A 24,850-nucleotide genomic window follows, 5' to 3' on the forward strand; every position below is an offset into this window, starting at 1 on the left:
TTTTGATTACTCAGAAAGCACCAGGGCTATACCTAGTACTGTAGCAGAAGACAAACGATGGTTTTTGTCTAAAATGTGTTGTTCCTTATCAAGTCCACATACATTCAAGCAGTTGCAGGTCATATTTATAATTTAAAGGTCATACAACAATATGCAGTATCTATTTAAATGTTAGCCATTCATTTGAAAACAAAATTGAATAAATAATAATGTGGAAATTGTAATTATTTTGAAACATATCAGATTTAGAGATGTAAGTCTTATCTTTTTTCTGAAGCCATTAACTTGTTCTATATTTTCACACATGAGGTCACTGGCTCTCACGGAATCTGGGCAAGGCAGGGGTTTCTTGCCCCTTCTATTAATAACTGTCAGTCGAGTGTCTCCGCCATTACGGTGTCAAACAACAGAGAAATGAAAGGGAGGTACCCCTCACCAATGAGGGTATGCTTTCAGCAAATATGCCTCTGATTGTAGCTTTTCTGTTTCATTCAAACCTTTCCCCTCTTTCCTATTCTGACATCTACCACACGGTATGGTCTTCCCCTTCTTCCCCTTGATAATCCTCACAGGGAATTCTCCAAGGCTATGGCATCTCTACATGCCCCTTCTACACCCACCTTCATGCTGTGCACATACAAATTGCCCTTGAACCTATGGAGGCATGTCTTGTACGAAAACATCACCAAAGTAATCCCACCATTCTCTGTCCTCACCATCTGGACCAAACGCCCGCCCGTCACTTAGAAGAACACTGGGCTAGTTGTCCTTCAGCAGAAAGGCTGTTCTTCCAGACAGACACTCCAATAACTGGAGGTTTTTTTTCCCATCTTGCAAATTACTTTTTACCTACTCGTGTACTGCAAAATACACAGTATTTTTCACAAGTGGCATGATTCATTCTTTCCTCTCCAAAGTTGTTCAATGTCAATGGATTCATCTCCTCTACAAACACAATTTCCAATATTTTCTCATGTTTTTCAATTTTCATTTTCATTTCTTCAACATTCTGGTCATATTCTTCTATCTCTTATTACCAGTAATTTCAACACTCATGGCCTTTTCCCTTCTTGGGCACGGATGGATTAATAATGTCCATAAAATACATCCAAACTAGGTACAGACACAGTAAATATATAACAAGTTAACAAAACAGCACCAGGCCCAAGGCTGAAATGTCCAGGGCCATCACTAACATCATCTGTTGGTAGGAGGGGGCATGAACTGGCTTTATCTTAGAAACATAAGTGTGTTGATACATAAGTTTATAAGTTGAAGTTCATCAGTGGGGGAGTTTCAATACTCATTTTTATTCCAGTCTTTTCTTTGCATCAAATCTATTGAGTCACCATGTTCTGTAAAGTCTCTTCCATTCTTCCCTCATCCTCCTATTTCCACTAACACTTCCTTTTCCTCATACCTCATCATTGTCGGGTTACCACACACCTCATCATTGCTCATTTGGATCATAGAGTCGCTCTATCTTGACCCTTTCCATGGATCATAATGATTCTCCCAGATGAGTTCCTGACTCTGGGTAGAAATGGCGCCACTGACCTAGTCAGTACCTCTGAGCAACGGGCAATGGGTTTGAAAGTGACTGGGAAGGCAGTGAGGATTAGCCCACATGCCCCCCAAAACATTTCCCCATACCTTCTATGGCAAACATTCAGATTCCAGGCCCCACCATGTTACTTTCCCCCACTAGGCCATAGGTCAAACAAAATTTAACACAATGAAACATCTCACTTAGAAATCAAAGAAAATTTAAGTCAAATTCAGGCAACATCAGTGAAAAGGCAAGAGCTGGGTAACACGACCTCTAATAACTCCATGGATAGAAAATATGAACGTGTGCCCTTTTATCAATTTAAGCAAAGTTTAATGAAAAAAGTAGCTTATATAAAGCATTGTACTAGACACCACAGAAAATAAAAGATTGTCGAAGACATAGTTCATTTGCCCTCATTTGATTAAATCTAGTCAAATAAATAAAGTACATGCTTAAAGGTAGTCGATGAGGTATGCTATGGAAAGTCCAGAAAGTAACTGATATGGCAGCTGACAGTCAAATCAGGTAAGATTTTTTTCCTCTACAATCTCACTATACACAGCAAACTATCAGCAGGAGCTGTGGATTCTTCATCCAAAATTATCTAATATCTATTTCAACTGAAATGTTTCAAGTCCACATCATAATAAACTTCAGCCACTGCTCTTGTTTGTTTACACTGCCTCACGTCTTCACATAGCATGGCAGCCGAATTTCCCTTTCAAATTATCCTATCAACTTGGACAAACTGGAATGTGGTAACAAATGGACCAAGCATGCAAAGGCTCAAAACATCAGGTGCTTCTTTCTCCCTCGCTTGAAGGCTCAGGACACTTCTAGGTTGGCCGGGAGACGTTTCTGCTCCACACAGCTATGCGGGGGCCCAGGGAGACAGTGGCTCTATCATCTCGGTGCGGGCTTCCCAGTCTGCCCAGTCAGGAGGGAGAGCAGCATGAGGAAGCCCACTTGGGAAATTTTTCTGAGCCAGCCCTGGTCGTGGCATTCACCATTTCCACTTACTTCCTCGGCAGGATCCAGTTACAGGGTTCGCAGCCAAGTGCGAGGAAGGCCAGGATATGGAATCTGGATGCGTGCCCAGGGAGAAGAGGCAAGTGGATTTTGATGAACAGATGGAAGTCTCAACCTCAAATAAGATCATGCTACTCCTTTGATTAAAACCCTCCAATTGCTTCCCATTGCACTTAAAACTACTCTCACTGCTATGGCCTGCAAGGCCCTGCCTCATCCATCAGCTGGCCCTGTCCACCAGCCTCAAGGAGTGTCACTCTCGCTGTACTCATAAGGCCCTGGCCTCCAGGGATTTTGCTCAGTTTTATTTTTCCTTTGATATTCCCAAGCTCCTTGTAGCCCCAGGCCTTTGAAATGCTGTTCATTCTGCTTAGAAGGCCCACTTCTACCACGCCACACTTCCCTTAGCTGGTCGTTTTTCATTCTCCAGGTCTCAGCTTAAATGTTCCCTTCTTAAAATGACTTTCTCACTCCCTCACCCCACAAAAGCTAGTTAGCCCCAGCTTAGCCAATCATTCTGACTCAGAGCAAAATGTTCTTTGCTCTCCTGGCCCTTAGCACAAACTTCAGGGTTGGGTTTACCTTATTTTATTTTTTTATTTCAGGGTATTATGAGGGCACACACATTTTGGTTACACTTTATGTCTTTGCCTCACCCAAGCGAGGGTTAAAGGCGTGCCCTTCCCCCCTACAATGCTCCCCATGTCCTTTAGTTGCGGGTTTATCCCCCCATCCCCCTAATCCCTGGAGAGTATTTCTGCCATGTGAGCACCCTAGTGTTGATCAGTTAGTACCAATTTGATGGCAAGGACAAGTGGAGCCCATTCTTCCACTCTTGTGGTGCCTCACTTTGGATAATGGGCTTAAGTTTAATCCAGGAAAGTATAAGAGGTTCTAGATCACTGTCGTTTCTTATGATTGAGTAATATTCCATTGTAAACATATACCAAATTTTAATAATCCACTCATGGATTGACGGGCACTTGGGTTGTTTCCACTTCCTTGCAATAGTGCGTTCTCCGTCTCCCCCACAGGGCCATCAGCTCCTGGGGCAGACACATCTGTCTTAATGCGCCTGTGAATCCTTAAGCTCCATCACAATCGCTGGCACGAAATTTGTATTCAATGAATTTTGGATCAAAAACTACAGGAATGAGTGGTATAGGTGAGAGGATGAAGGATTTTTGGAAACTTCTGGTGGTTTTCCAAAGATTGGAGGATTGCTGTACTGGAGACACAAGAGAAGGCATTAGAGGTGGGGCAGTTCAGGGGGGAGTGAAGGACAGAAAACACAAAAGCTCATGACACGCAGCACGAGGGTGACTCAGCCTGTCATTCAGAGAAGAGTCTGAGCAGGTAGCTCTGGGAACAAGGCTATGGAGGAATGTACCACCTTGAGTCTGAATTTTAACATGTAGTAGTGGAAAACCAGGAAAAAAAAAAAAAGAAGAAAAAGAAAGAAAGAAAAAGAATGCTGGTGAGATGGACTAGAACCAAGTGCTATATTCAGATTTATCTAATGACTAAGTTTCAGATGGAAGAAAGGACTAGAAAATAAGCAAGCAAGAAGCTAAAATAATGGTCCAGGTGGGAAAAGTGGTAATGGGAAGAGAAAAGGGGAACGAAGAAGAAAAAGAGGAATGAATTCAAAAGTGATTACATGAAAAAAATAAACACTTGGTACTTTTTAGAATGTAAGCTCCTCTACCCAAAACTTTCTAAGGTCTCCGCCTCTCACTCGGATTAATAATGAAAGTTCTTCCGAGGCCCACCTAGCCCCTCCTGGATCTCAGCACCCCACCTTCAAGATGCCATCACCTCTAGAACCCCATCTGCTCACTCTGGCCTCTGCTGGTTCCGTTCCAGCCATGTAGGGCTCCTTGCTGATCCTTGAACACCCAGCCATGTTCCCTCTTTGAGACCTTCGTGCCAACTCTTTCCTCCACTCGGAATCCCTAGGACCCCACAAGCCTAAGTCCTTGCTTACGTGTTACTTCTCAAAGAAGCAAATCCTGACTACCCACCTGCTTCCCACCCTAGCCCTCTGCCCCTGCTCCGTTGTTCCCAATGTACATACTGCCCTTGACACACTAGATAATTTCACTGCCTGTCATGCTCATGGTCCACTGTCGGTCTCCCTGCTGGTCAGGATTTACTTTTAGTCTGTTTAGTTCACTATGTATCCCAAGTGCCTAAAAGCGTGTCTGGCACAAACCAGATACTCCATAAATACTTGTTAAATGGAAAAAAAAAAAAATGAGAAGGAAGGAAGAAGAAAGGTGTAATCCAAGATCACTCCTTAATTTTAAAGTTAAGCGATCAGGAAATTAATGCTTTCATGCCAGAAACAGAAAGGCCAAAAGGGAAAGCTGACGGCAGGAAGAAGTGAATGCATTTTATTTTAACCGTGTTCACCTGAAGTCGTGATGGAACTCTCCAACATTCAGTGGGGAGACACAGAATTGTAATTCACATAAATGGCCATAGCCACAAATATGCTGGATACGGGATGCACCTTCTCAGTGGCAACAGCTAAAGCTTTTAAAAGAAATGAATAAGAAAAGTTCATTAAGAGATTTGAGGGAGGGCCTTAGGAAATGCCCACATAACCTTTGGAACTGATCATACAGGAAATCCCTAAAATCGAATATTCCAGCAATGGCCTACAAGGCCTTCTGTGGCCTGTCCCTGTCTATTTTTCTGGCTTCTTCCAATGCTTTACCCCTTTCTGTTCTAGTCACATGGGCCCAGTCCCACTGGCACTATCCCCACTTACCTAAGTTAGCTTCCCCTTCACTCTCTGCCCTGCCTTTTTCCTTCCAGGCATTACTAGGTGACTGTCCTCTCTTTGGAACGTAAGCTTCATATGGGCAAGACTTTATCATGTTCGCTGCTATGTGGTATCCCAGGGTCTAGAACAGCGCCCGCCTCAAGGTAGGTGCCTAACATTTGAGGGAGTATGGGAGAATAAATTAATATAATCATCTTCATTAGATTAATGTAGTATAATTTGTGGTCAAACCACACATATTTCAGCTCCCAGAATATTCAAAGCCATCAGAGGTAGATCCTTCTGAAGCTCTTCCCTCACACTATATTCATTTTTCTCTCTTGGTAGCTACCAGAAATGGAGTGACTATTTAAAACGCACCTGAGTTTTCAGATAAGATTGCCCTATGCACACGTAAGAGAGGGAAAAAAATCATCATACTAATAATTAAATATTGAAGCCTTTTTTATTCACTAAAATACCCACTGAGGTAGTCACATATTTAACAAATGTTTTTGGAAGCTCAAAGGCTACACAGTGTGACACCCTAATATAAATAATTCATACTCCTGCTCTCGGGTCCCTTCAATTTTATTTCACTGGATACACTTATTAAATGTGACAATAGAGTCACCTATAGGAATAAAACCCAATGTGCATAAAACTAAAAAGTCTCAGACCATGGCATTCTAAGTATCACTATTATTTATAATGCCACCAGAAATTTACAACATAGAAGTTTTTAGAGATGTCACACAGAAAACAATATACGCTCCCAAGGGATTCTGTTCCAACAGATACGATAATTTTAAATTCATCTTTAACATTAATCAACATAGGATAGCAAGATAACATTTTAGAAATTTCCCTTTATAACACAAAGCCCTCCACATTTACCATTCTAATCCCATGCAACAATACAGGAAATATTTATTGTCTTTCTCAAACTATTTTCCAAAATTTAACACTGATTTCTCAAAAATGTTTATTATGTTTAGTATAACACTAAGTGCATTATATTAAATATATTTTATTTTGTTTTGGTTAATTCTGCACATAGGCTCTTTGACAGTCTTTTGGAGGGGGTACTGATGAAACAGGGATCTATGCTAAAAAGCCAGCTGCAAAATTCGCCTCTCATCTGGTCAACTCTTCCAGCTACATCATTCACCTCAAACATTGCCAAGAATCCAGAATTAAGTCAGATAGCCGCTGAGGATGGAAATAGCTATCACAGAGGCCACACTCCTTACTCACTAGGAGGGGTCCCTACAGCCACATTTAACACCCAATTCGAATAAACTAGGTTACATGGTTTTCTAATTCTCATCAGAGTGTAAATGGCAAACAGGAACGAGGATCATGGGGTTACAGGGAGTTTCAGATGAGATAATGTCTGTGGATGCCCTTTACAAACCATAACGTCCCACAACAAATTAGAACACTAGTTTTTATATGTCTATAATAATAAATACCAGTCACCAAGAAAAGACTAACTTGTGTTTAACTTAAGACAAAAAAAAAAAAAATCAGTCTGAACAACATTTTAAAGAGTTCCATCAAAAATTACAAGGTTTTCTTGGAAATTCTGTGCCAGATTTTCTAAAAATCTTATGCTGTGGAAACATTCCATTTTTCATTGTGACACCTAAATGATGTTTTACTGTAGTTCTTCTCAAATCTGCTAAGGAAGGAGAGTAGAGCTGGGTATCTTCTTTTTGGTACACCATGAAATAGGTACCAGATATTTACTATGCAATGACGTAACTAAATATTCATCATTTTGTGCTAAATTGGTTACAATCTTATAAGTAGGTTATAACACTGAAAAGCAGTAATAAGTTTAAAATGTCTGGAAAAGACACTGAGAAAATTTTATATTAATGTTGTATGTGAGAGAGAGAAAAAACGTAAATGTAATATTCTAGAAAGACTCATTATACTCAATGACACGACAGTGTCATCTTGGTTCACTAAGGGTCCATGAAAATGCATTTTGAGACTCACCATTTCACTGTGTTGCTTCCTCAAACATCTGTCAATGCACCAAGTAAACACATTGTCTGGTTCCTATTTTATCATTGGAATGGACATATATTATTATATGAAGATGACTCTTAAATACTTCCTGAGTTTCAGGTGGCACTTTCGTGGTCTCTCCAGAATTTCTGCGGAGGAGGCCAAGTGGTTGAGAAGGGCTGGAAAGCACAGTGAGTAGTACCGATGTGAAGCCGTATTTGCAAACCAAAATTGCTATTTCTCCATTTACACTAAAGAAGCCCCATTACTTAGGATGCATTCAGAAAAGGTTCATGAAATATAAGAAGTAGCTAAGATATCCCCCAAGTCATGGCACTGATTTCCATAAAGTCTTCCAAAGCTAGAAGTCATTTTGACTCCTTTTGGACTCTCAGCCTTGTATCTATATTTCTATGATACTTATCACTCTCAACTTTGCATTTATGTTATCTGTGCTTAGTGCCTGGAATTTAAGAGATGTTGAATAAGATGTGAACTGAACCCACACATATAAATCTGACTAAGGGCCAGATTTATATTTGAGTTTGGCTGGCATTTAATTCAACAATGATCCTTCTGGATGCCTTGTGTGTCTCGACAGCATCTAACACAATCTCCTGCAAATGGCTGGAGTCCTAAGTTTCAAAAAAAAAAAAAAGATTATGCCGTCTCAACCTACAATTCAATTAATTGCTAAAGCAAATGGATCTCACTATTTCAGCTCCTTAACCTCCAACCCTCCGCTGCCTGATTCTTAGCAAAATATAGGTGGCAAGAAATAAAATGCCAGGAAGATTTCCTGAAGACTAAAGGATTTTCTATAATCCTGTCATCTAATTCCCTAATTTTCCCTAATCTCTGCTACCAGCTCCTGACTCTATAAAGCCAGGCCACAGTTATTTGGGCCCCAAATAGGATTGCTTTCATTCGACTAGACTAAAGTGTTAAAACATAGGGCTACGATGAATGTGATTACACAAAAAGGGCCCTAGGAAGCTCATTATTGCGATAACAATAAATTTGTCATTAGGAACTTTTCATATTATCATACTCTGTTTGCTATGTGAGAATCCAGGAAAAAAAATCCTCACAGATTTTAGCAATAAGAACATTTCTGCTTGCCTGAGAAACTGGTTCGTTTTTGTTTTATAAGCACTGTGTACTATGTAACTAATCAGTATCTACAAGAAAACTCAGAGTCAAATCTGTGTCCTACCTTTTAGGACAATCTTATGCCATGAACCCTTGGATACTGACTTTTTCTTAGACATTATTTTCCTTCTCGCTGACTTATTCTATTTTCAATATCTTTTTATATGAATGCATATAAACTCTACATATTCTTTGTCATATTGAAGAGAGTAGATACTTGTGAATAAAGTACAAGTCCTATACTTCAAGCTAAAACATCATAGTTTAGTTAATCTGAAACAGAAAGCATATTCTTCTGGAAATGTGTAAATTCTACGATTTTAGTCTGTTTAACATTAGCCAATATTTCACAAATAAACAAGTATTCCTAAAAAAGTTGAGCATGCATAAATTATCATTTTTATCATTCTTAGCAAGTGTGATGGTTCGTAAGCCTACATCTTGCTTTACTTTAATTTCTTAATGATTCACACTATGCGATGGTCACACAAATATGAAAGATTTTAAATGTATGTATTTTTAATGTGGGTATTTGTTTCTATATCACTAGGGATTCCATCTATATTAATAAATACACATAAACTATAATCTCACTGATCTTGGCAGAAGGCACATTTGAACCAAACCAAATGTTTCTTGTTTTTTATTCCTTTTCATTGCTTTGTGAAACAGAAAGCAAATCAAATGAAGAACAATATCAACAACAAGAAAACTGAATCAAAGCAGTCATCTACTCTACTTCTTGCTAGAGTGTTTTTTTCTAAAAATTAAGGTAGGTGGCTGGAAAAAGGATTAGCCCTGTATTGCTTTTCTATTGCTGTTGTAACAAATTACCACGAATGTAATTAATGGCTTAAAACAATATAAATTTACCTTTCAGTTCTGTAGATCAGAAGTCTGACCGGTGCACAGGTGTTGGCAGGGATGATTTCCAAAAGCCCTGAATGCATTGGTACTATTCCCTTCCACCCCACTTCTCAACACCCCTCAGAACCCAACGGTTTCATTAGTCATTCTCAGGCCACACTCTCTCCACTTCTAATGCAGCTGAAAACAGACTAAGCTCAAAGTTGCAAGAACTTCCCACTTGAGGTGAGAGTGGGGTCCAAGAAATTCCACCGTGTTCCCCTCTTGGGTGTCAAACGCTTTTATTCCAAGTCTCTGCTGTTGACAGTAACAGCCAACTGTGGCAATGCTCCTTCTTTCATTCCACTAATTATGTTGGGGACCCCCAGGTAAGCTGCTCTGTCCCGCGCCAGATGAGGTCGTGAGGAACAGAGGTGAGGCCCACGCGTGCATTTGCCAGTGCTCTCTGCTACACGCCTCACCCAAGAGCAAAGGGGATGAGGCAAGAGCAAAGAAAACCAATCTGCAACTCACAGCTAGAAAATACGAGAAGAACAAACAGAGAAAAAAAGAAGGAGAAAAAGAAGAGAAGAGAAGAGAAGAGAAGAAAGGTTAGCCCAAACAATCTCTATGCTGCAAATTCATGGGACTGGCCAAACAAAAGCAAGAAAGAGCACAAGTGAGAGGCAGAGACAGAATATGAACTTCTGAGGAGTCCTTCTGCCTTTACAGCAAAAAATCCACTCTGGCCCTTCTCTGTCACCTGGTATATACCATGTGCCTAGGATAGCCACGCCTCGACAGACAATAAATTTCCACAGAGAAAGGTAAAATATCAAAAAATGTTAAGGCACAGAAAATAGAGAGTTTTTTTTTCTTTTGTGAAAGAAAATAAAAAGCTGAAAAACTGAAATTATATAACACTTTTAAGTACCTTTTATCATTTAAAAGTCAGTTTATTAACTCAACACCTAACAACAGTGATGTGTACTGTGGCTCACCCCCAGCTATTGTGCTTGGACAATGACAGGGGGAAAGGACGGGGCCATAGCAAGAGAGGAAGAAGAAGAATGATGTGCAGGGAATTGAATTTGGAGATGAGCTGGAGGGGGGGTTTCACCTACCCTCATGTTCAGAAAGTCCTAACAATCCAGTAAAATATTTTCCGTAAGTGTTTGATGGTTATGGAACTTATGGCATATAAAATATTTTATTCATTTCTAGAAAACCTTGGCTCCTTTTCACAAAGAGCAAAAATCATCACCTAGCGTATCTGGTCTTGTTTTTCATATTAAGGCATTTTACCTAGCAATTTTCCTCAGTCATGATGAGGTTTATAAGGACATACAAGAAAACCTCGAAGAAAAGATTTAAATTAGATAGCTGAAGCCATGATAAAAGACTATGAACGTTAGTTTTATTAACTTGGTCAGCTCAGCAAATCAAGAGAACTCTTTTGCTTAAATGCTCATTATTTTTTTTAATGCTCTTTCCATTAAAATACCTAATTGCCAGGCTTAAAGGTAAGATGAACCTATCTTGTCTTAGCATAAAGGAGGTATCCTAGCTTGGTTGAAACAGAATTCGGGTTCAGCTAACAGCTTTGCTATTAATTAGTGTTACTTTTGAAAAGCCATTTAAACTCTCTGGGGCTCAGTTTCATAATCTGAAAAATTAAAAGTTTAGATAATCTCTAAAACATCTTCCAATTCAGTTATTCTATTATTTAAATTATATTCCAATATCCAAGCTCCCAGGAAATATATGAATTTGAAAAGCTGTTCCCTGACCATATTCTGGGACTCACTTATCCTCATAATAAATAACTTAAAATATGATTGTAAGACTTAACTCCTTAAGAAAGTAGGTCGCAAACTTTAGTGTGCCAAAGAATTTAGGTCCCAACCTCAGAGACTTTTCCATGTTCCAACTCCAGAGAGTCTGATTCAAACAGACTGGGATAGGGATCAGAAATCCGCAATTTTAACAAGCACTTTAGATGCTGCAAATAGTAGTTGCCTGGAAATTATAGTTCGAGAAAAACTGCTTAAAAATAACGTGCCAATCAAAATGAATTTTTGGATGTTTATTCCTTTACTTCATAACAAATTTTAAGATGGCTATTTAAAGGAAACATGAGTAAATGGAACCTATGAATTAAACTCTGTGTAATAATTAAAATACATAATAGTCACCTACTAAAGATATAATAAATACTGTACACATTTCACAGGTTTTTAAGAGTTTACAGAATGACTCAAGGTGTCTTAACAGTTACAAGAAAAAATTTTAAATTATGTTCTTTCATTCAGTAGAAAACGTATCTACTAACAGCTGTCACAGGAGGGAAAAAGCTTTAGAAATTTTAGCAATTACAATAGTTTAAGGGAAATGTAAATTTCAAAAGAATCTAACTTTTTTATCTTAGAAATTATTCAAAATAGCATTATTACATGTACCAAAGTACATGGTCATTCCAAACCTTCTTGAGTGAGGGAGATTAGTGACTAATAATTATTAAAGCTATAGGGTTGGGCATTATGCTACATTCTGAGGATATATATTAAAGATACAGTCACTGCTCCTAAAAAAGATAAGCTAGATCACATTCAACATTAATAGAGTTAAAATTAGTAATGACAGGTATAATTTGTAGGAATTCTGCTTGTACATAGGAATTCAATCCAGACAGGTTCAACTACGCCTTCAGCACTTGCTATTTTCCCTCTGCTGTTGGGTGGATGTGGCAAAGCCCACATCATGGTCAGTATCTCCTACAGCAATGCTCTTCCGACTTTAAAGTATAAATGAATCACCTGGAGACCTTGTCAGAATGAGATTCTAACTCAGTGGTCTAAAATTCAATATTTCTAAAAAAACTCCCAGTGATACCAATGCTTCTGGTCCCTACACAAGACTTGAGCAGCAAAGCCTCAGGGCATTTCAACTTCATTGAGTTAAACAAAGGCATTCCCTTGAATTAAATGGAGGCCACTGTAGCAGACTGCATTTTCCAAAGATGGCCGTGTCACCGTTTTCTCCTATCCCACATGCTTTTCTCAGTGTGATCTTGCCACTCCCTCGAGAGGTAGAGTTTCATTTCCCTCCCCTCTAATCCAGGCCAGCTTTCTTCTGTGACTCTCTCATAACCAAAAGAATGTGGTAGAAGTGTCACCGCGTGACTTTCTAGACCTAGATGTTGCAGCTTCTGCCTTGGTCTCATGGAACACTCTCTCCCCGGATGCTTCCTCTTGGAAGCCAGCAGCCATAGTGTGCGAAACCCAAGCTATAGGGAGAGGCTGTGTGTAGGCACCCTGGCGACAGCCCAAGCCTTAGAATCAGCTGAGTCCAGGCACCAGACATGTGAATGAAGAAGCTTCCAGAGAGCCCCCACACTCAGCCATTCAAGTCACTCCCAGCTCTTTGAGCATCCCCAGATGAGGACCCAGACATTCTGGATTAAACACAAACCATCCACACCTGCCCTCCCTGAATTCCTAACACACAGAATCCACCAACATAATAAAATAGCTGCTGTTTTACACCCTAAGTTTGAGGTGGTTTGTTACTCAACAATGTAAAACTAAAAGAATGGAATTAGAGTTAAGGCAGAGAAAGGATATCTCATGAATAAAGACAAAAACTTGATTCTCCATATTATTTTTAATAGTTCAGACACAGTTGTGCAGCTAAGAGAGGGAAGGTATGGTGATAGCCACAAAGCAGCAAAGATTATTAAAAGAACTCATGGGAAAAGTCTGGCTGGAACAGAAGGTGAGTTCTAAGATGAGGCAAGAGAATATAACAGAAATGTTATAATAATAATAATCTCTTAAATGGGGAGAATGGCAAAGGAACTTTGAAGGCATCGGTGACAAACAGTAACCAAGCACAGACGGAAATTTGAGAATGGAACATGGACCGTTAGGATTTTAGGATGATTTTCTGTTGCATCAGCGAGACTTCCTCCATTAGACTAATCAGAACACCCACAGAGCAAAATATAAATCAAACTAGAGAGAGCAAAGGAAAAGCTGTAAGGAGAGAAATAGAAGCAAGGCAAATAGAACACCCACGAGGCATAAATAGAACTTGGAAGAAAGAATTATGGTAGAATGGCTAAAATAGCTCATACAATCTGGTGGTATTTCCACTAAACAACTATTTCTGAAACCCTACTATAGGGGCATTTACTGTTCCAGGAACTGGGGATACAGTGAAGACTACAATAAAGTCACTGTCCATTAAGCTTAAAATACTAGTGAGGATAATAAATAAGTAAACAGGTAAATTAAATGATAAGTTGAGCATCCTAATCCTAAAATCCAAAATTTGAAATGCTCCAAAATCCGAAACTTTTTGACTGCCGACATGAAGCCACAAAGCAAAAAGTTCCACACCTGACCTCATTTGACAGGTCACAGTCAAAATGCAGGCAAAACTTCGTTTCATGTACAAAATTATTTAAAATATTGTCTAAATTTACTCTCAGGCTAGGTGTATATGAAATACAAATGAACTTCATGTTAGACTTGGGTCCCCTCCCCAAGATACATCATTATGTATTTGCAAGTATTTCAAAATCTGAAAAAGTCCAAGATCCAAAACACTTCTGGTCCCCCTTATCTAAGGGACACTCAACCTGTACTTTCACATAGTGATGAGTATTATGAAGAAAATAAAGCAGAATAAAGGGATGGAATTATGCCAGGAAGGGAAAATGGGAGAAGGAGATATAGACAATCTGTATATACTAAATATAACCAAGGAAGAGTCTATAAAAAAGTAGTCACAGTAGCAGTTAGGAGTAAAATAGTAGAAGCAGTAGTAGTAGTAGTAGTAGTAGTTGTTGCTGTTGCTGTTGTTAGCAGCAGTAGTAGTAGTAAAAGCCTATGAGAAAATAATAGCGAGAGAAAAAGCCAGGAGTTACTAGGGATGAAAAGGTTACCAACAGATAGGAAGGCAGACCGAGCTAGCTTCCTAACCACAGCCCACCAGGTGTTCCAGTCAGAAAGCTGGGGGTCATCCTTGATGCTCCGTAGCAGTGGCTGCTGGTAGTCACCAATACCTGTGTTTTCCTTGTCTTCCTAGGTGCACAGGAGAACTGCATTGCCCGGTCTTCTCTACAATGAGGGGTGTCCAGATACCAGCCAATGGAATGTGGTGGAAATGATATTTGGTACTTCTTAGCCTGGCCCCGAAAATCCTCCCAGAGCATCTTCCATGCCACCTACACCCTGGGTATCTGACGGTGGCAGCATCTGGTCCCCTCAGGCATGTGCTTGTCCACGGATCTAGCTTCCATACTACTTCCCTGTGTTTCCCCTGGAGGTCTGGGGACAGTAACAATGCCTGGCTCTTGAAGGTTCTTGGTGCCGCACCATCCCATGTGGGTTCCTTATCCCTGCCCACACCTCTGTAAAGAGGCCTTCATGAAACCCCTCGCAGTTAAACATTTTAGAGAATGTTGCTCACTGCCCCCTGCCAGGACCCTGACGGCTATACCATACTTCCTCATCAAAATATATAAGTAAAGATCATAATTCATAAGTATTAAAGAGAACTAATAAAACTGACAGAAAGTTAGTACTGAGAATGATCTTGGGAATCATCTTGAACCCATTCTCTTCATTTTATACCAATGGCATCAAGGACCAGTGATGGAATTGATGAGTAAGTTTTTTTTCCTTTTTACATTTTCTACATACTAATTATATTTAGTTCACACCAAAAGAAAAAGGTACATTATGTGCCAAACTTTTTATATATTTCAGAGTATTTCTTTATGATATTTTTAAGGAAAAAGAAATAACAAGATCCAATTCTTAAAATTAACACCCAGACTCTAGTTCTACATTGGAACAGCACCCACCTAAGCTGGAAGGCAAAGACATACATTTCTCAGTTCTCATTCTTTCAACGAAATCCTACTCTGTTTATAGGGCTGCCAAATGGCTGAACCAGCCCCAAACAGTTTACAGTACTGAAATATGCTAACTTTTTCCTGATGATCCTCTTATGATGGGAAAAACAAGCTTTCACCGAAGCTAACCTTGATCATTAATGTCAGCTCCTGATCAAGAACCACACCCTGCCTGCAAGTCACATTAACATGCCAAAGCACCTCTCCAGCTAGAAGAAGCTCAGTACTCATGGCATTATCCAGTTCCAAGGATGAAGACATTTTCTAGTTTCCTTTGTTTTCCTCTAAATTCACCCTTGCTCTTTTGCAGCACCCATCTCAGATCTTGAGTTTCTTCTAATATTCTTGTTCTGAGATGCAAAATTGTCTAATATGTACCGCTCTAAGAAAAGGAGAAGGCGTATCTGTCAAAAAACCTATACCTTGCTTCAAGCCAAGCCTTGATCCTGGCACAGCAAATATGACGCCAAAGCGTGTGTTACTTTGAAGAGCTACATTTGTCGATGTGTGTCAGGCAGAGTTCAGTGTGTTCCACACATTTTACTTAATCCTCCTGATTCTTTCTTTCCACCCTTTTGCTGTATGAAAATGAAATTTCACACAGACTTGGTATTGTTCTGCAACAAATTTATTAAAATTTAGGTGCTGTTACCAAAATATGCCTCTTAATGTCATAATCTTTGCTAAATAGTATGCTTATGTATAAATGATTTTCTAAGCATTATATTTGTTATTTCTTACAAAATCTCTAAAAAACATCGAGGTGTGCTTTCTGTTGTGTGTGCTAGCTGATCAATGCTGTTGTTCTGTTTAAGTTGTAGATGTATATCACAGGGATGTGAGCTGGGATTAGAAAAAATTGTTTTCAACAACAAAACAATTTTTTTTATATGGAATAGCTGCCCTCTCTTGCTTCCTATTACTATCTAGACTAGCGAGGTAGGTGAAATCCCACTGAAACAGTGGCAGGCCAATAGCTGGTAATATATGCTAACAATCAATATAAATGGCAGGTTCCAGCCTTCCAACCCGAGCACATTCTGTTCTTTCTACGGCCCCCTGAGAACAGAGTGAAGCGCTGAGCGCTGGTCTGCATCCTGAGATTCACACACTGCACGTAAAATGGAGCTCCTCTCCCCCAAGAGAAGTTAGTTATGTACCCAAGGTGTTTAGGCCCAAATATCCGGTATTAGAACCGTGATAACAATGCCAATTTACACTTACGTAGCCCGTTCCACATTCATTTGCTCATTCGGTCTTTAAAACCACCTTGCACTATTTAAAAACTAGGACTCTGGGAAGTAACACGTCCAAGGTCACATTACAAGTGGCAAATTAAGATTTGAACCCATATCTTTGAACTCCCAACTGATGCTCTTTCTGCTCTCATAGAATAAGGTCCTGGACCTGTAAGACAGGCAAATCCTGGAGCTCCACTATGGACCTACTAAATCAAAGCCTCTGAGGCTGGGTCCTTCAGTGGGCAGAATTTTAAGGTGCCCCCCAAATTCCCACACTCCAGCCCCCGCTGTGCACATCCTGCATACTCCCCTCCCTGGAGTGTGGGCAGGACCTGTGAACATGGTGGACAGTCACGTTCATGATTAGGTTGCAAATGGCAACGGTGAAGGGATTTTGCACATGCAAATGAAGGTCTCAAGTCAGTGGATTTGAGTGGATCAGAGGTAGATTATGCTGTGTGGGCCTGACGTAATCAGGTGAGAGCTCTTAAAATCAGGGCTGGGCCTCTTCTGAAATGAGAGAGAGCATCTCCTGCTGGCCTTGAAGAAGAAAACGGCCAGGCAGTAAACTAACTGTGCAGATGGTCCTAGGGTAAGGATTTAAGAATGGCCTCTAGGAGAAAAGACTGACACCCGGCTGACATCTAACAAGAAAATGGGTACCACGATTATACAGGCACAAGGAAACAAATTTTGCCACCAATCCGAAAGAACCTGAAAGTGATTCTTCCCAAATCAAGCCTCTTGACAGCAAAGCAGCCTAACCAACACCGTGACTGCAGCTCTTGGAGATGCTGAGCAGGCGATTCAGCTAAGCTGTGCCCAGACTTCCAGCCCATGGAAACTGTGAGATAATAAGTGGATTTTTTAAGTTGTTAAATTTGTGCTAATTGGTTACACAGAAATAGAAAACTAATACAGGCCCCAAAGTCTGACTCTGTGTAGTTTTGAAAGCCACTGTACTATATATACCATGTCATCTGACATCAGAAAGTTCTAGCATGAACGGATGGACAATCACACTAGTAAAAATAAACAAACAAACAAAACAATAGGTTGCCATGCTTTGTCTACTCTTGAGGTTTTAGTGGGTCGATAATCAACATTCCTATGTGCAGTCTAGGTTTGAAATGAATTATTGATATACAAGAGTTTTCTTATGAATAAAGTTGTAAGGAGGATATGGCTTTAGATCTGAAAGCCAAGAGGGCTTGCTAGTACTCCATCACTGAAACAGAAAGACTTACCTAGTTATAGCCAGGGCTCCACAACCTCAAATTACCCCCACTTAAGCCTTCCTTAAGTTGGGAAACTTAAGGTTGAAGAACAGAGAATATCTGTTTTCTTTGGGCATGTAGATATCAAAGAGATACCTTGAATTTCTCCCTGGGAAAAGAGGGAGGGAGGAAGTGGAAAAGGATAATGAAGAAGTAGAAGAAAGGCCAGTGTTTTATAGCAATGGTGCTTCCTTCACTTGGAAACATAAGGAATAAGGCATAAGTTCCCGGTAACGTCCACCTGCTTGGCAAAGACTTAAGAGAAAAATAATCCTCGAGTCTTCAAAGTTATGGGGAAACAAACATTCTTAAACATTACTATAGGAATTATGATTTATTATAGCTTTTCATGAAAAGGGGGATAAATTCGCAATGTGAATGAAAATTCTTAAAAATACACATAGCCTTTGACTCAGCATTTCCACTTCTAGAAATTTAAATTTGCCTGTACCAAGGATGGCTGTTTACTACGGTATTGCTGAAAATAGAGTAAAGGTGGAAACAATAAATAGGGATTAAGTAAATCAATTATGTTACAGCCACGGTAAAATTTGATTCTTGATGTATTTTTACTGCCATGGAAAGATGCTGAGCGCTCATGTTCAACAAACAGCAAATGCCACGGATAGTTTGCTTTATTTTAGTTTTAAAAATCATGTTTATATATGCATATAAAAATCTCTAAAAAGATACACAGGTGACTCTCGGTATTTGCAGTAGTTTTGTACCATAAAGTCACCACAGACACTGAACTAGCAAACACTATACCATTGCTCCCAGGAAATACACAAGGTTTGGTTCCTGCTAGACTCTGGTCACAACATTTTTATCAACCAATCAATACTTAACCTTGTTTTAAATGTGTTTCTCTTTAAAGATAATTTATATAAATACATTGCTGATTGATGAACTTTAATCTCATGTTCAACAGCACTAAAAGTCGTGGCTGAACAAGCTTATCTAAGACATATATTTTCTCTGTAAGGCATATCACAGCATTCTCGCACTTAGAACACTAGACAGCACTTCAGCACTATGCTTGGGGGCATTTTAAACAAATTACCAAGAGAAAGCAAAAAACTGTGAAAAATGTGGCACTAAATAGACCTCAGAAAGTATACCTGTTTACAGGATGAGTGTTGATAGAAGAAAACAGATCACTGCTTTGTTTGACCTTACCTGGGAACATGCACATTTAGGCAACTCAAATTTTTTTGCTGCTCTGTGTAACCATAAAAGCTCCCTGAGTATTGATTTGTGGGCTATAAATAAATTTTAGTGAGTCAGCAAATTTGTAAATAAAGAATCTATGAGTAATGAGGATCAACTACATGTCAAAATTACATTTATTGACTGTATTTCCTGAATTTTTTTTACACTGAATGTGTATTTTTGAAAATTTCCATTTGGAAAAATATATATTTCATAATTCAGACACAACAAACTCTGCACCTTTTGCTGAACTTTTGGATAGTCATGTTAACTCTGTATTAAGATTGTGTGTTTACTTCTGAATCCTTTAACTGACTTTCGATTCCTTCAAGACAGGACATGGCACTAAGGACATGCTTGGTAACTGTTAGATGAATGGATGAGTTTCCTCAATTGTTGAGTTTGCCCGCACTGTTCACTTTATGGGACGTTCTTCAACATGACAACAATTAAAATGAGAACTGGAAGTTGTGATGTGGGTATTCTACAAAACTTCACCAAAAAATGATCATTTATCACTACTAATCTCATCAGGGAAGGCAAGTTTTGGGGAAAGAAAATGAGTATCTTTGGTAAGAATCAGAGTGAAAAGTATCTGCACCACTAGAGCCATCTACATCAAAAATTTGTCTACCAACTTCCTAAAATATTCCCAAGGTAAATGAATGTTTATATAAAAAGGCTCTGCACCAATTTATTGTAACATAAAGATTATCGGATAGCTAGTATTTGGCCCAAGAATCTGTATCTCCTTCAGTTGATACTAAGGATTTTATAGCCATGATCATAGTCCAATTTCTATCACAATTCATCACCATCAAGTAAGTGTTTAGGTTGAAAAATAAAGGCAGAAGATGCTCAGCTATGGTTGTGTGGTCAACAACTTATACCAGTTTCAAAGCTTTTGGCCAGGCCTCCACACTGGTCCACTAGGAACCAAGCCTCCTGGGCGTCATGGCAACAAAAACAATACTAGGAGGAATTCTGCTCTTCAGAGTCACTTGGCTTTGACTATTTTCATTACTAACAACAATACAGACCTATAAAGTGAAGACAACAGAATTCTTTCTGGTCTCAAAACTGCTAGGCGGAGCCATGGAGTACATCTACATTTGTTAATATTAACGACAGGTAATACACTAGTATCAGCAAAGGCAAAAATACAAGCGGTGTTGGGGAAACTATAAAGGTACCCTCACTATTTATAAGATTCTTTCCATTGAATGGGCTGGATATTTCGTTTGATAGAACTTTCTGTCCTTTTGAGTTCCCGCAAATGTTTTTTTGTTGTTGATGTTCCTTTTGGGTTCTCATGGTTTTACCTACTGTGATTTAGAGTGACTTTCGGCCAGAGTGAACTGACTCAGCCCTCTTTGCTCTACGTGATGGGAATCAGGGGACAGGGGCGCAGCAGGACTGCACGCAGACGTGACAGCAGAAGGTGAGGTTTCCTGCTCCCACACACAGAGCCCGCTGGGAGTTCCAATGAATTATATTGTTCATAAACAAATTCTCTGTTTTCAGGTAGACAGAGACTTTCTAAAGCAGTGTTTCTCAGACTTTTTGGCCTTCGGACACTTTTACACTCTTTAAGATCATTAACAGCCCCCCGAGATCCTTTGTTTATGTAGGTTATGTTACCGATTATTTATTCTATTAGGAAAAAAATTATGAAATATTTAATTTAAAAAACAAAAATAATTACTCCATTACACATACAATAAAGAACCTCTTTATGTAAAATAATTGTTTTGCAAAAACAAAATTTAGTGAGAAGAGTGTCACTGTTTTACATTTTTGCAAATCTCTTTCTGTCTGACTTAAAAGAAGATAGCTGAGTTCTCCTACCTGCCTCTGAATTCAATTCATGGTGCATAAAATCATATTTATCTCTTGTAGCATCTGTACCCTACAGTGTATATCTGTCCACTGTTCACTTGAGAATGAGAATTGAAAAAACAAGTAATATTATTATGGCAATAATTTTGATCTCATAGACCTCCTGAAAGGGTCTTGGGGACATAAGATAAACAACCTTCCTGGTTTGCCTGGGACTATCCTGGTTTTAGTCCTATGTCCCAGGAAACCCTTCTGTCCAGGGCAAGCCAGGATGATTGGTCACCATCTCTGTACTACACTTTGAGAACAGCAGTGCTAAGACAAAATCAAAAAGATCAACTTGCTTAAGACCATAGCATCCACTAACTGCTACTGTGCCTTCAAAATCACCAGGTGACCTAACTCACATATATCCATTATTACTGGCTACACATATATCCACTATTACTTTTATACAGTGTTTAATAGTAACATACTAATTTGAAATCAATGGACTCTCCTCAGTAGCATATGCCTAAAATAAATGTTTGATGTTATATTAGGTAAAGTCAAAATTAAGCTATATTTAATTTTGGTGGTTTGGGAACTTGGGATTGAACCAATGTAACTTAATAAGTGGCCATTAAAATATACTTATTTTTAGAAAGAAAAGTAGTACTACATGCCATTCCATCAAGTATTTATTCACGAAATGCAATCCGAAGTCTTACTCTTATAGTAACTAATTACCTTGAGCAACAAACAACAAAAAACTATTTAGCTTCCTGATAATTAGCTCGTTTTTTCAAAAAGCTTTACTGAATAAAGTACGTTAACTCCGCTTTATGGCATTCAAGTGCCAAACCACGTTTTCTCTCCATCACCTTCAGTCCCTCTTAAATGAAATTACGTATGAGTAAGTCTTTAGTCAAATAATAGCCATTGCTTTTCATAATTTTTTCCTTTTTTTAGATGAAGCATTTCTTAAATGTTATGTATATAACAACTAACAGTGACCAATATGTTTTAATAATTCCTAAGGTTCTTTTTTGCTAAAACATAAATGACAAAAATCATATTATTTAGATTAAAATGTTATAAAAAATCACCATCGTAACTGGTGGTTTTCCTTCGTGTGAGATATTTAACATTATTGAATTGGCAACAGACATTCATTTCAAGCTCAAGATGTTTTTCTTGCCATCTTTCTCACAAAATTAAATGTGTACCTACAGTTGCTATGTTACTGGTAAAAGCCTTACCTTGGCATAGTAATATTGTTTAAATAAATCATTTTCTGAAAAGGTGTTTGCTGAAACTTTAAAATATATTTCCCAAAGCAATAATTCCTTTAAAAAACGCGGCTTCCTTCTCTAAGTTTATCTTTTATTAGATTTTATTTCAGAAGTTCACTAAGAAGGATGTTTATCATTTTTTAAAAGGAATACATTTAATAACGTCAACGTAAAATTTGAGAATATATGCAAAACATTAGATAACAGCTTTTCTACTTTAAATAGCAAAAAAGCAAAATACTTTACCCTGAAATACCACTAATATTTCAAACTTCACAATTTTGATAAAGGTTACTTTTATTGCCCGAAAGAATGATGATGATTATATAATACTAATTATACAAAAAGTACCAAAATGGACAAGTGAAAGATGAGCTTCACAGTATTTTTCAAACACATTTCATTTTTTTTTCTGCTTTCTGTACATTTTTTTTTTATTTCAGCATAACAGAGGCACAGATGTTTAGGTTACATGTATTGCCTTTGCCCCGCCTGCGTCATGGTTTCAAGCATGTCCATCCCCAAGATGGTGCACACGTTTCAAAGGAGACAAAAGTCTGAATTCCATTTTATAAACATGCATCAAAATCTGGTAAAATAGTATCTAAAAGGTATTTTTATTGTAGACCAATTGCTCTATAGCAGAAACATCACATCTATACACTAATGTCCCTGCCATTAGTTTCTCTATATTGTAGCTTACTCTCCACAAAGCCAGTCAAATTCTTAAAGGAGGAAAAAAAAAAAAAAATCACTTCCTTGCTTAAAAATCTTCCATGGATATCTGTTTCCCAAAAGATGCAGTCTGAACTTTTTAGCACAGCATACGATGCTCACTCAGGCCCAAAACACCCCAGCTCTTGCCAATTGACTCCTTCAACAGGTAGGCCTGGAGTGCCTTTCCGCACCTGGCCCTCAGCAGATATCCAATGACATCCTTGGCAACAGCCACAGCAACCTCCTTGAGAGCTCAAATTCCCACGGGCCATTAAACACACCTATCCTTCTTCAAGTGAAGATATAGCGCGGTGTAGGTAAGAGCTTTATACAGGAGGGACAATTCAGGAAAATTAAAATTTTTCACTGTATGAATTTTGTCCATCCGTAAGTAAAATCAAAATAATTTCACGAAGTCCCATGGGAGTGAATTATATCTATTCAATCTGGATTTCCACTTTTTTTTTACTGGAAGAATTATCATGAGAAACTTGCTGTTACTTTTGTGTTTGTCATTTTTAATTGAAGAAAAGTTAACCTCTGATAAAATGATTCGCAGATCTTAGGTATTCAGTACAACGAGTTTTCAAAATTGCAACTACCTGTGTAGCCAACACTAAAAATATGAGACATATCTGTGGGTCTCAGAAAGTTCTTCCATATTCCTTTGCAGCCAGTTTCTCTCTCCCTTCCCCAGGCAACCACTTTCTAATTTTTATCATCATAGATAGTTTTGTCTATTTCTGGACTTCACAGTAATCGAATCATAGTGTATGTGGACTTTTTAACCCGGCTTCTTTCATTCGGCATAACGTTTTGAAGAAATCTTTGTCTACCCCAAAGATTCACTCCATGTTCCAGCATTCTTTGCAGATGAGGAGAGCCCTGTTCCTGTTATCATGGCTTTCTCATCAGAGGCTGCATCTCTGTCATGGGGAGAAGTCTAAACAGGGTTGGTCTTGGTTTGTTCATCCGTCAACTCGATACTATAGCTACCAGCTTAAATATTCACAGCCTTTTCCCACACGGAACCATCTTCCAGTGCCCCCCAACCACATTAAAATGACATGGAAGCCTTAAGAAGAAGTCCCCAGTAAGTGGCTAGAGATATTGGTTCTGTAACTTAAGGATGTCAAGGCTGACACCTGGGCAATCCTCATGGCTTTTCCTTCATGGTCACAAGGTGACTGCTGCAGCGCCAGCCATCATGTTTTCTTTGGAGTCTGTGGGTCAGGATTTCAGACAGGGCACAAGGAGGATGGCTTGTCTTTGCTCCACAATGTCTACAGACTAGCTGGGAAGATTTAAAGTGCTCGGAGGGACTCAAATGGCTGAGGTCTAGAATCATCTAGACCAGAGGATCTTCCTGCACATGTTCGGCACATGGGCTAGGATATCCTGAAGACTCGCCTCTCCATGTGGCTGGGGTCTCTCACAGTGTGGTGGCAGCGTTCTGAGAGGTCACCCAGATTGGGAGCGCTTAAGAGGATTGCTGCTTCAAACGGGATCATCCAGAGTGCCAAGAAAGGGAGCATGACATGAAAAAGTTTACAATACATTTTAACTAGTAGCAAGAAAGAAGCAGCTTTCTGTTCTTTTCATCCTGAAACAAGCTCCCTGGGAAGTCACTTGTCATTCGTGGGGAAAAGGGTGACAGATACCTTGAATTCAAAAACTTGACTCACCAGTGGAAACTCTTTAACCTGAGCTAGACACCTTATGTCTTCAAACTTCAATTTTCCCCTTTCTATAATAATAGTAATACTACAGTAATAGAAAGATTATTATTGTATATACAAATTTACTATACTAGTACAAATAATGCAATGGAGTAATAATACTACCTTGTTCTATTAATGTGTTAAATTACTTATCTATCATGATGGTTGGAACATGGGAAGTAATTTTCATAATTTAGTTGCCTACCCACATCTGCCTAGTAAAATCCTACTCAATCATCAAAATCTAGTCAAAGATATTCATATATAAAACTACTCCC

At 38.9% G+C, this 24,850-nt stretch overlaps 1 protein-coding gene across 1 annotated transcript in view; it reads right to left on the reverse strand.

The window, feature by feature from the left end:
* ADAMTS3 (ADAM metallopeptidase with thrombospondin type 1 motif, 3) overlaps positions 1–24,850 on the reverse strand; it is a 334,233-nt gene that overhangs the window by 202,412 nt on the left and 106,971 nt on the right. The gene's annotated exons all lie outside the window — the stretch shown is intronic.

The sequence above is a fragment of the Propithecus coquereli genome, unplaced genomic scaffold, assembly GCF_000956105.1.
Source record: "Propithecus coquereli isolate 6110/MARCELLA unplaced genomic scaffold, Pcoq_1.0 Scaffold64, whole genome shotgun sequence".
Lineage (NCBI taxonomy): Eukaryota > Metazoa > Chordata > Mammalia > Primates > Indriidae > Propithecus > Propithecus coquereli.